The 11,041-nt window shown below is 43.5% G+C and overlaps 1 protein-coding gene across 1 annotated transcript in view; it reads left to right on the top strand.

Moving 5' to 3' along the window:
* Positions 1–1,047: 1,047 nt before the first annotated feature.
* The window catches only part of LOC106609900 (GTP-binding nuclear protein Ran), a 14,168-nt gene continuing 4,174 nt past the window's right edge, over positions 1,048–11,041 (top strand). The window contains exon 1 of the mRNA XM_014208948.2: positions 1,048–1,303. The gene's annotated coding sequence lies outside the window, so the exon portion shown is untranslated. The remainder of the gene's footprint in view (positions 1,304–11,041) is intronic.

The following is an 11,041-nucleotide window of genomic DNA, read 5'->3' on the forward strand; positions in this document are numbered from 1 at the left end:
GAGATCACAGAATGTGTGTTGTATGTCAATGAATCTGTGTGATTCTAATAGTATCACACATTGAAAACTTATCAGGGACATACATCAGTGATGCAAGGGCTATCGCTTATATATTGAATTGTACATGTTAACCACATGTTCAATGGAATAGATGTTTTTTTTAAATAAAAAATAAATTAACATTAATATATTACTGGTCTGTTTTTACTAAGATGCAACATGTTTTTAATGGATGTAATGTATTGAAAGTATCCATCCCAAAAATTCACACTACTTTAAAAGTAACCTGGCTATACCCATGTTGGAATCTAAAATAAATATTGGTTGGCTTTCTGTTTTTGTTTGCAGGAAATGTTTTTCTTGGATAATTTTCATCACCTCAATTAGAATACTATTACAAACCCGACAGGAGTAGCCTATAGGAATGCTTTCAATAACTTCAGGGGAATACTATAAAAAAAAGAATACAGGAACGCTATTTAAATTCAGAAGAATACTATAGAGATACTGCATAATATTTACACTATTGAAATCTTATTGGATATTTTGAAGTTATTATAGGTCAAAAATACACACTATAGAGACTCCTAGAATCATTCTATAGTATTTTCATAGCAAAATAATATATCATAGCATACTATAAGCTAACTATAGGGTATTATACAAAACATACGGTTTCTTATATGAATCTTAAGGGAATGCTATAGCGCTTTTTCGTAAGGTGTCAAGTCTTCCACAGGGATGCTGGCCCATGTTGACTCCAATTTGCTGGCCCAAGTTGGCTGGATGTACTTTGGGTGGTGAACCATTCTTGATACACACAGGAAACTGTTGAGCTCCTACTACCATACCCCGTTCAAAGGCACTTAAATATTTTGTCTTGCCCATTCATATTATGAATAGCACACAAACACAATCCATGTCTCAAGGCTTTAAAATCCTTATTTTCACCCTTCATCTACATTATTTGAAGTGACACAAATAAGGGATCACAGCTTTCACCTGGATAGTCTGTCGTGGGAAAAGGTGTTCCTAATGCTTTGTACACTCAGTCAGTGTAGTTTACATGTTGTCAACAATCTAGGCCAACCCCCTTCGGTTTTGTTGCTTAACAAACAACCCGTCTATTGGAGAAGCAGTTTCTGCCTATATTCATATTGTACTGTCTTTGATAAAACCATCAACAACCTTCTCTGTTGACCGTCAGAGACCACGTGATAGACAGAAAAAGCGTCACATACATTAGCTAAATTAATCGAAGGCCAATAGCACCTAGCTAACTATCCCATCCGAAACCGTGGGGGTAAGTGTGGTCATAAGATTTTTTTTGAAAATATTATACATTTACTCAGCCATGTCAAAAACACAGACATCAATTCAAAGATGTGAATACAGAATGCGAATTATTGTATTGACACTCGTGCATCGTCCTAAACAAAGTTTGGAGTGATGTTATTTAGCTAGCTAACGTTGTATAGCTTGTTAGCATAGTCAGAGAAGACGTTGGTTCACAGTGGCTAACGTTAGCATATCAACTTGTTTTGCTCGAGCTGAGATTTATCAGTGCATCGTGGTCATGCAGAGTTGTAAATGCAGCAGTTTTTTGTTTTGGTACGTTTTCATAAAAACAAGTTGTTAGGTACTGGACCAAGTGTGACGCGAAGCCTCGTGAACAAGTGCTGTAGTTCGCTAAATATGGGGGGTAGGCGGTTTGACTGGACTTATTGCATGTTTAACTATAGCACGCTATAACTGCAGCAAAACGGTGTATACAGTTGGACCACTTCCATAAGGCAACAGTAGGCAGGTTTCTATTGGCCCAGGTTTATTCGACAAAGTGTCGCAAATAAAATCATTGCAACATGTAATGGCCGTTAGATATAATGGCCGTTTTTTAAAAAAAATCAACAACATTTGTATTCGTATGACGGGTTCATTTTTCTTTAATAGAAATTTCCGTATTTGGAGGGGGGCTGGTCCAGACTCAAGGTGTCATAAATATTGATTGGTTTCCTTAAATGAACTGTAACTCAGTAAAATCGTTGCGTTTATATTTTTGTTCAGTGTATTTTCTACGCAAACGTTATAATTGTTGCCCCAAAAAAAGTCCCGAGGATGTGTTGACGGAGATGGCAGGATCCCGATTAGTTCTTACGAAAACTCTCCACTATTTTGTTTGTTTATGTACAATTTTTTTTTTAACGCTATTTAGCTCAGAAATTGTTTTGTGTCATTACATACACCTGGGAAGAACTATTGGATATAAGAGCGGCGGTACCTCACAAGAACTTCCAGCATTATGACTTCCCGGAAGCGGATCCTTTGTTTTCTCTCCCCAGGTCAATTTCATTTATTCCAGAGTAGGGTTGCACATTTTGGGGAATATTGAGAGTTGGAAACTTTCCGTGGGAATATATGGGAATTAACGGAAATGTATGCAAATTAATATTAATACCATTTAAATGTAGATTTTTTGCATTGGATATATTTACCATATCATATGGAGACAGAAACATAAACATTTTAACTTATCATAAGTAGACATAATTCCAAATTATTAAATCCTTCCAATAGAAAAAAAAACGTTTTAGTTACGAATTGAACTGTAATTAAATTATTTCACTCCCAAAAACGTTTTCAACATACATCTGTAAGATGATAGTCTATAAACTAAAGCTTTGGTTGTCTTCCTCGGGCTTACATGCCTTCTCCCTGGACCTCCTCAATGTCCATTAGAGGTCGACCGATTAATCGGAATGGCCGATTAATTAGGGCCGATTTCACATTTTCATAACAATCGGTAATTGGTATTTTTGGCCACCGATTTGCCTATATATTTTTTTATTTAATTACACCTTTATTTAACTAGGCAAGTCAGATTAAGAACACATTCTTATTTTCAATGACGGCCTAGGAACGGGGGTTAACTGCCTTGTTCAGGGGGGATTCGTTTTTGCAGCCTTCTGGTTACTAGTCCAACGCTCTAACCACCTGCCTTACATTGCACTCCACGAGGAGCCTGCATGGCAGGCTGGCTACCTGTTACGCGAGGGCAGCAAGAAGCCAAGGTAAGTTGCTAGCTAGCATTAAACTTATCTTATAAAAAACGATCAATCTTAACATAATCACTAGTTAACTACACATGGTTGATGATATTACTAGTTTATCTAACGTGTCCTGCGTTGCATATAATCGATGCGGTGCCTGTTAATTTCTCATCGAATCACAGCCTACTTCGACAAACGGGTGATGATTTAACAAGCGCATTTGCGAAAAAAGCACTGTCGTTGCACCAATGTACCTAACCATAAACATCAATGCCTTTCTTTAAAATCAATACACAAGTATATATTTTTAAACCTGCATATTTAGTTAATATTGCCTGCTAACATGAAATTGTGTCACTGCTCTTGCGTTCATTGCCTGGCTCGTTGCGAACTAATTTGCCAGACTTTTACGTAATTATGACATACCATTGAAGGTTGTGCAATGTAACAGGAATATTTAGACTTAGGGATGCCACCCGTTAGATAAAATACAGACCGGTTCCATATTTCACTGAAAGGAAAAAAAAGTTTTGTTTTCGAGATGATAGTTTCCGGATTCGACCATATTAATGACCAAAGGCTCGTATTTCTGTGTGTTTATTATATTATAATTAAGTCTATGATTTAATAGAGCAGTCTGACTGAGCGGTGGTAGGCACCAGCACGCTCGTAAGCATTCATTTAAATAGCACTTTCGTGCGTTTTGCCAGCAGCTCTTCGCAATGCATTGCGCTGTTTATGACTTCAAGCCTATCAACCCCCGAGATTAGGCTGGTGTAACCGATGTGAAATGGCTAGCTAGTTAGCGGGTGCACGCTAATAGCGTTTCAAACGTCACTCGCTCTGAGACTTGGAGTAGTTGTTCCCCTTGCTCTGCATGGGTAACACTGCTTCGAGGGTGGCTGTTGTCGATGTGTTCCTGGTTCGAGCCCAGGTAGGAGCGAGGAGAGGGACGGAGTCAGAGATTGCTTGTTGTAAGCGCTGAGGGAACTTTATGCACTTGGCCAGATAATTCTGCATCTTTGTTGCATTCTTCACATATGATTTGGCACAGTATTTGCAAATGTACACAGCTTTTTATTCTACATCAGCTGCAGTGAAATGTCTCCATACATCAGATAGTGCCCGTGGCATTTTCCTGTAAAGATTAGAAAACCCAAATACAATTCCATGTACCGATAAATAGTTAAGCAGACGTGATTAAGACGTTGACGCGTGTTAATCCTTGCAAGACTGCCGGCCCAGATGGTATCCCAAGACGCGTCCTCAGAGCATGCGCAGACCAGCTGGCTGGTGTGTCTACAGATATATTCAATCTCTTCCTATCCCAGTCTGTTGTCCCCACATGCTTCAAGATGGCCACCATTGTCCCTGTACCTAAGAAAGCAAAGGTAATTGAACAAAATGACTATTGCCCCGTAGCACTTAGCTCTGTCATTATTACATGCGTTGAGAGACTAGTCAAGGATCATATCACCTCCACCTTACCTGCCACCCTTGACACACTTCAATTTGCTTACCATCCCAATAGATCCACAGACGATGCAATCGCCACCATTCTGCACACTGCCCTGTCCCATCTGGACAAGAGGCATACCTATATAAGAATGCTTTTCATTGACTATAGCTCAGCATTCACCACCATAGTACGCTCCAAGCTCATCATCAAGCTCGAGGACCTGGGTCTGATCCCCGCCCTGTGCAACTGGGTCCTGGACTTCCTGACGGGTTTCCCCCGGGTTGTGATGGTAGTTAACAACACCTCTTCGCCAATCCTCAACACTGGGGCCCTACAAGGGTGCGTGCTCAGCCCCCTCCTGTACTCCCTGTTCACCCACGACTGCGTGACCAAGCACTCCTCCAACTCAATCATCGAGTTTGCAGACGACACAACAGTAGTAGGCTTGACTACCAACAATGATGAGACAACATACAGGGAGGAGGTGAGGGCTCTGGGAGTGTGGAGCCAAGAAACTAAGGAGATGATTGTGGAAACAGCAGAGGGAGCACCCCCTATCCACATTGATGGGACCGCAGTGGAGAAGGTGGAAAGCTTCAAGTTCCTCTGCGTACACATCACTGACAAACTGAAATGGTCCACTCACACAGACAGCGTGGTGAAGACAGCGCAACAGCGCCTTTTCAACCTCAGGAGGCTGAAGAAATTTGGCTTAACACCTAAAACCCTCAAACTTTTACAGATGCACAATTGAGAGCATCCTGTCGGGCTGTATCACCGCCTGGTACGGCAACTGCACCGCCCACAACAGCAAAGCTCTCCAGAGGGCGGTGCTGTCTGCAGAACACATTACTGGGGACAAACTTCGCACCCTCCTGGGCACCTACAGCACCCGATGCCATAGGAAGACCAAAAAGATAATCAAAAACATCAACCACTGTCACGTCCTGACCAGCAGAGGGAGTATTGTATTAGTATTTTGGTCAGGACGTGGCAGAAGGGTTTGTGTTGTATGGTTTTTCTAGTATGTCTCTTTCTTTGTTGGTCTGTGTGGCTCCCGATCAGGAACAGCTGGTTATCGTTGTTCCTGATTGGGAGTCATATATTAGGAGTGTGTTTTTCACCTGGGATTTGTGGGTTGTTGATTTAGCACTGCTTTATGTTAGCCTGCTAAACTGTTCCTGGCGGTCTATTGTTTCTTGTTTTTTTCGTGGTGTTCACATTTAAATAAAATATGATGAGCACGCAACCCGCTGCGTATTGGTCCACTTTTTCCGACAGCGATTTCTCCATATCTTCGGACGAAGAGGATCGTGACAGAACAACCCACCAAACAAAGACCAAGCAGCGGAGAAAGGAGCAGGTGGATTATAAGGACTATCGAGAGAAATGGACATGGGAACAGATTCTGGACGGGGCTGGACCTTGGCATCAGGCTGGGGATTACCGTCTCCCACCGGAGGAGATTAAAGCAGCCAAGGCAGAGCGGCGAAGGTATGAAGCCATATACGCGCCAATAAAGCAGGAGAGGCAACCCCAAGAAATGTTTTGGGGGGGGGGCACACGGGTAGTTTGGCTGGGCCAAGGGTGAGTCCTAAGCCAGCTACCCGTGCTTATAGGAAGAAACGTATGGAGTGGAGGGCGCCTAAGTTTGAAGAAGTGCGCACGATCTCGCCCATACGCTCGCACAGTCCGGTGCGAGCTATTCCAGCCCATCGCAATTGTCGTCCTAGAGTGGGCATCCAGCCTGGTAGGAGGATGCCTGCGCAGCGCGTCTGGTCGCCGGTACGCCTCCTAGGACCAGGCTACCCTGCGCCCGCTCTATGCACGGTAACCATCAAGCCCCTGCACAGCCCAGTTTGCCCTGTACCTGCACCCCGCTCGTACAGGGCTGCTAGTTCCATCCAGCCAGGACGGGTTGTGCAGGAGGTGCGATCTAGGCCACCTGTGCGCCTCCATGGCCCAGTCTTTCCGGTACCCGCCTCTCGTGCTAACCCAGAAGTGAGTACCTCCAGTCTGGCACGACCAGTACCAGCACCACGGATCAAGCTTCCCATGAGTCAGCCTAGTCCTATTCAGCCTGTTCCCGCTCCTCGCACTAGTCCTGGGGTGCGTGTATCCAGCCTGGTACCTCCTCTACCAGCCCCACGCATCAGGCGTCCAGTGCGTCAGCCCAGCCTAGAGTGTCCGGCAACAGTGCCTCGTCCAGAGTGTCCGGCAACAGTGCCTCGTCCAGAGTGTCCGGCAACAGTGCCTCGTCCAGAGTGTCCGGCAACAGTGCCTCGTCCAGAGTGTCCGGAACCGGGGGAGACGGCCCACTGTCCGGAACCGGGTGAGTCTACCTGCGACCCGGAACCAGGTGAGATTGAAATTAACTATGAACTGTGTGAGTCTGCCTACAGCGTTGAACCAAATGAGTCTGCCTACAACCCAGAACTGAGGGAGTCTGCCTACGGTCCAGAACCAAGAGACTATGTCGTCAGTCGGGAGTACAGGAGGCCAGAACCAGAGCCTCCTCCAGTGTAGGTGGGTTGGGGCGGGGGGCTGTAGCACAAGTGCCGTCCTTGACGGCAGCCACCCTCCCTTCCCTCCCTTTTTGTTTAGGGGGTATTTGTTTTTTGTTGTTGTTGTGGTATTGGGGGATTTTTGTGTGTTCTTTTAAGGTGCATCCGGGGTTTGCACCTTTAGGGAGGGGGTACTGTCACGTCCTGACCAGCAGAGGGAGAATTGTATTAGTATTTTGGTCAGGACGTGGCAGAAGGGTTTGTGTTGTATGGTTTTTCTAGTATGTCTGTTTCTTTGTTGGTCTGTGTGGCTCCCGATCAGGAACAGCTGGTTATCGTTGTTCCTGATTGGGAGTCATATATTAGGAGTGTGTTTTTCACCTGGGGTTTGTGGGTTGTTGATTTAGCACTGCTTTATGTTAGCCTGCTAAACTGTTCCTGTCGGTCTATTGATTCTTGTTTTTTCATGGTGTTCACATTTAAATAAAATATGATGAGCACGCAGCCCGCTGCGTATTGGTCCACTTTTTCCGACAGCGATTTCTCCATATCTTCGGACGAAGAGGAGCGTGACAACCACCTGAGCCACTGCCTGTTTACCCCGCTATCATCCTGAAGGCGAGGTCAGTACAGGTCCATCAAAGCTGGGACCGAGAGACTGGAAAATAGCTTCTATCTCAAGGCCATCAGACTGCTAAACAGCCATCACTAGCACATCCGAGGCGGCTGCCTATAGACATAGATTAGGAATCACTGGCCACTTTTAGAAATGGATCACTAGCAACTTAAATATTGTCTCCGTATCTAGCATTACTCATCTCATATGTATAAACTGTATTCTATACTATTCTACGGTATCTTAGTCACTTTAATTGTGTGTAAATATTGCATCACCCATCTAATATGTGAAAAAAAGAAACGCCCGCTCACTGTCAACTGCGTTTATTTTCAGCAAACTTAACGTGTAAATATTTGTATGAACTTAACAAGATTCAACAACTGAGACATAAACTGATCAAGTTCCACAGACATGTGACTAACAGAAATTGAATAATGTGTCCCTGAACAAAGGGTAACAAAAGTAACAATAAGTATCTGGTGTTGCCACCAGCGGCATTAAGTACTGCAGTGCATCTCCTCCTCATGGACTGCACCAGATTTGCCAGGTCTTGCTGTGAGATGTTACTCCACTCTTCCACCAAGGCACCTGGAAGTTCCCGGACATTTCTGGGGGGAATGGCCCTAGCCCTCACCCTCCAATCCAACAGGTCCCAGACGTGCTCAATGGGATTGAGATCCGGGCTCTTCGCTGGCCATGGCAGAACACTGACATTCCTGTCTTGCAGGAAATCACCTACAGAACGAGCAGTATGGCTGGTGGCATTGTCATGCTGGAGTGTCATGTCAGGATGAGCCTGCAGGAAGGGTACCACGTGAGGGAGGAGGATGTCTTCCCTGTAACACACAGCGTTGAGATTGCCTGCAATGACAACAAGCTCAGTCCGATGATGCTGTGACACACTGCCCCAGACCATGACAGACCCTCCACCTCCAAATTGATCCCGCTCCAGAGGTATGATGTTCGGATGTACCGATCCTGTGCAGGTGTTGTTACACGTGATCTGCCACTGGGATGACGATCAGCTGTCCATTCTGTCTCCCTGTAGCGCTGTCTTAGGCGTCTCACAGTACGGACATTGCAATTTATTGCCCTGGCCACATCTGCAGTCCTCATGCCTCCTTGCAGCATGCCTAAGGCACGTTCACGCAGATGAGCAGGGACCCTGGGCATCTTTCTTTTGGTGTTTTTCAGAGTCAGTAGTAGAGGTCGACCGATTAATCGGAATGGCCGATTTAATTAGGGACGATTTCAAGTTTTCATAACAATCGGAAATCGGTATTTTTGGATGTCGATTTCTTTTTTACATTTTTTTTATTTTTTATATATATATATTTTAGACCTTTTTATTTAACTAGGCAAGTTAGTTAAGAACACATTCTTATTTTCAATGACGGCCTAGGAACGGTGGGTTAACTGCCTTGTTCAGGGGCAGAACGACAGATTTTTACCTTGTCAGCTCGGGGATTCAATCTTGCAACCTTACGGTTAACTAGTCCAACGCTCTAACCACCTGCTTTACATTGCACTCCACGAGGAGCCTGCCTGTTACGCGAATGCAGTAAGAAGCCAAGGTAAGTTGCTAGCTAGCATTAAACTTATCTTATAAAAAACAATCAATCAATCATAATCACTAGTTAACTACACATGGTTGATGATATTACTAGTTTATCTAGCCTGTCCTGCGTTGCATATAATCGCTTAGGTACACGTTGCTCCAAACATAAACATCAATGCCTTTCTTAAAATCAATAAACAAGTATATATTTTTAAACCTGCATATTTAGTTAATATTGCCTGCTAACATTCATTTCTTTTAATTAGGGAAAATGTGTCACTTCTCTTGCAAACAGAGTCAGGGTATATGCAGCAGTTTGGGCCGCCTGGCTCGTTGCGAACTGTGAAGACTATTTCTTCCTAACAAAGACAGCCGACTTCGCCAAACGGGGGATGATTTAACAAAAGCGCATTTGTGATAAAAGCACAATCGTTGCACGACTGTACCTAACCATAAACATTAATGCCTTTCTTAAAATCAATACAAAGAAGTATATAATTTTAAACCTGCATATTTAGCTAAAAGAAATCCAGGTTAGCAGGCAATATTAACCAGGTGAAATTGTGTCATTTTGCATTCATTGCATGCAGTCAGGGTATATGCAACAGTTTGGGCCGCCTGGCTCGTTGCGAACTAATTTGCCAGAATTTTACGTAATTATGACATAACATTGAAGGTTGTGCAATGTAACAGGAATATTTAGGCGTAGGGATGCCACCCGTTAGATAAAATACGGAACGGTTTCGTATTTCACTGACAGGAAAAAAAAGTGTTGTTTTCGAGATGATAGTTTCCGGATTCGACCATATTAATGACCAAAGGCTCGTATTTCTGTGTGTTATTATGTTATAATTAAGTCTATGATTTGATAGAGCAGTCTGACTGAGCGATGGTAGGCAGCAGCAGGCTCGTAAGCATTCATTCAAACAGCCCTTCGCAATGCATTGCGCTGTTTATGACTTCAAGCCTGTCAACTCCCAAGATTATGCTGGTGTAACCGATGTGAAATGGCTAGCTAGTTAGCCGGGTGAGCACTATTAGCGCTTCAAACGTCACTCGCTCTGAGACTTGGAGTAGTTGTTTCCCTTGCTCTACATGGGTAACGCTGCTTCGAGGGTGGCTGTTGTTGATGTGTTCCTGGTTCGAGCCCAGGTAGGAGCGAGGAGAGGGACGGAAGCTATACTGTTACACTGGCAATACTAAAGTGCCTATAAGAACATCCAATAGTCAAAGGTATATGAAATACAAATTGTATAGAGAGAAATAGTCCTATAATTCCTATAATAACTACAACCTAAGACTTCTTACCTGGGAATATTGAAGACTCATGTTAAAAGGAACCACCAGCTTTCATATGTTCCCATGTTCTGAGCAAGGCACTTAAACATTAGCTTTCTTGCATGGCACATATTGCACTTTTACTTTCTTCTCCAACACTTTGTTTTTGCATTATTTAAACCAAATTGAACATGTTTCATTATGTATTTGAGGCTAAATTGATTTTATTTATGTATTATATTAAGTTAAAATAAGTGTTCATTCAGTATTGTTGTAATTGTCATTATTACAAATAAATAAATAAAAATCGTCCGATTTAATCGGTATCGACTTTTTGGGGGGGGACCTCCAATAATCAGTATCGGCGTTTAAAAATCATTATCGTTCGACCTCTACTCCCTATCCACCCCGACCAACCACCCTCCTATCATATTTGCCTTATGTAACCATGCCAAATGTAACATATCATACTAATTTGAGTGTCCTGGATGTATGTTTACAATGTTACGCCTAGTCTGAGACCAGGCTGGCTTTTCAGCCTCTCTCTCCACCCTGTCTCAAACAAAACACATTCAA

The sequence above is a fragment of the Salmo salar genome, chromosome ssa08 (assembly GCF_905237065.1).
Source record: "Salmo salar chromosome ssa08, Ssal_v3.1, whole genome shotgun sequence".
NCBI lineage: Eukaryota > Metazoa > Chordata > Actinopteri > Salmoniformes > Salmonidae > Salmo > Salmo salar.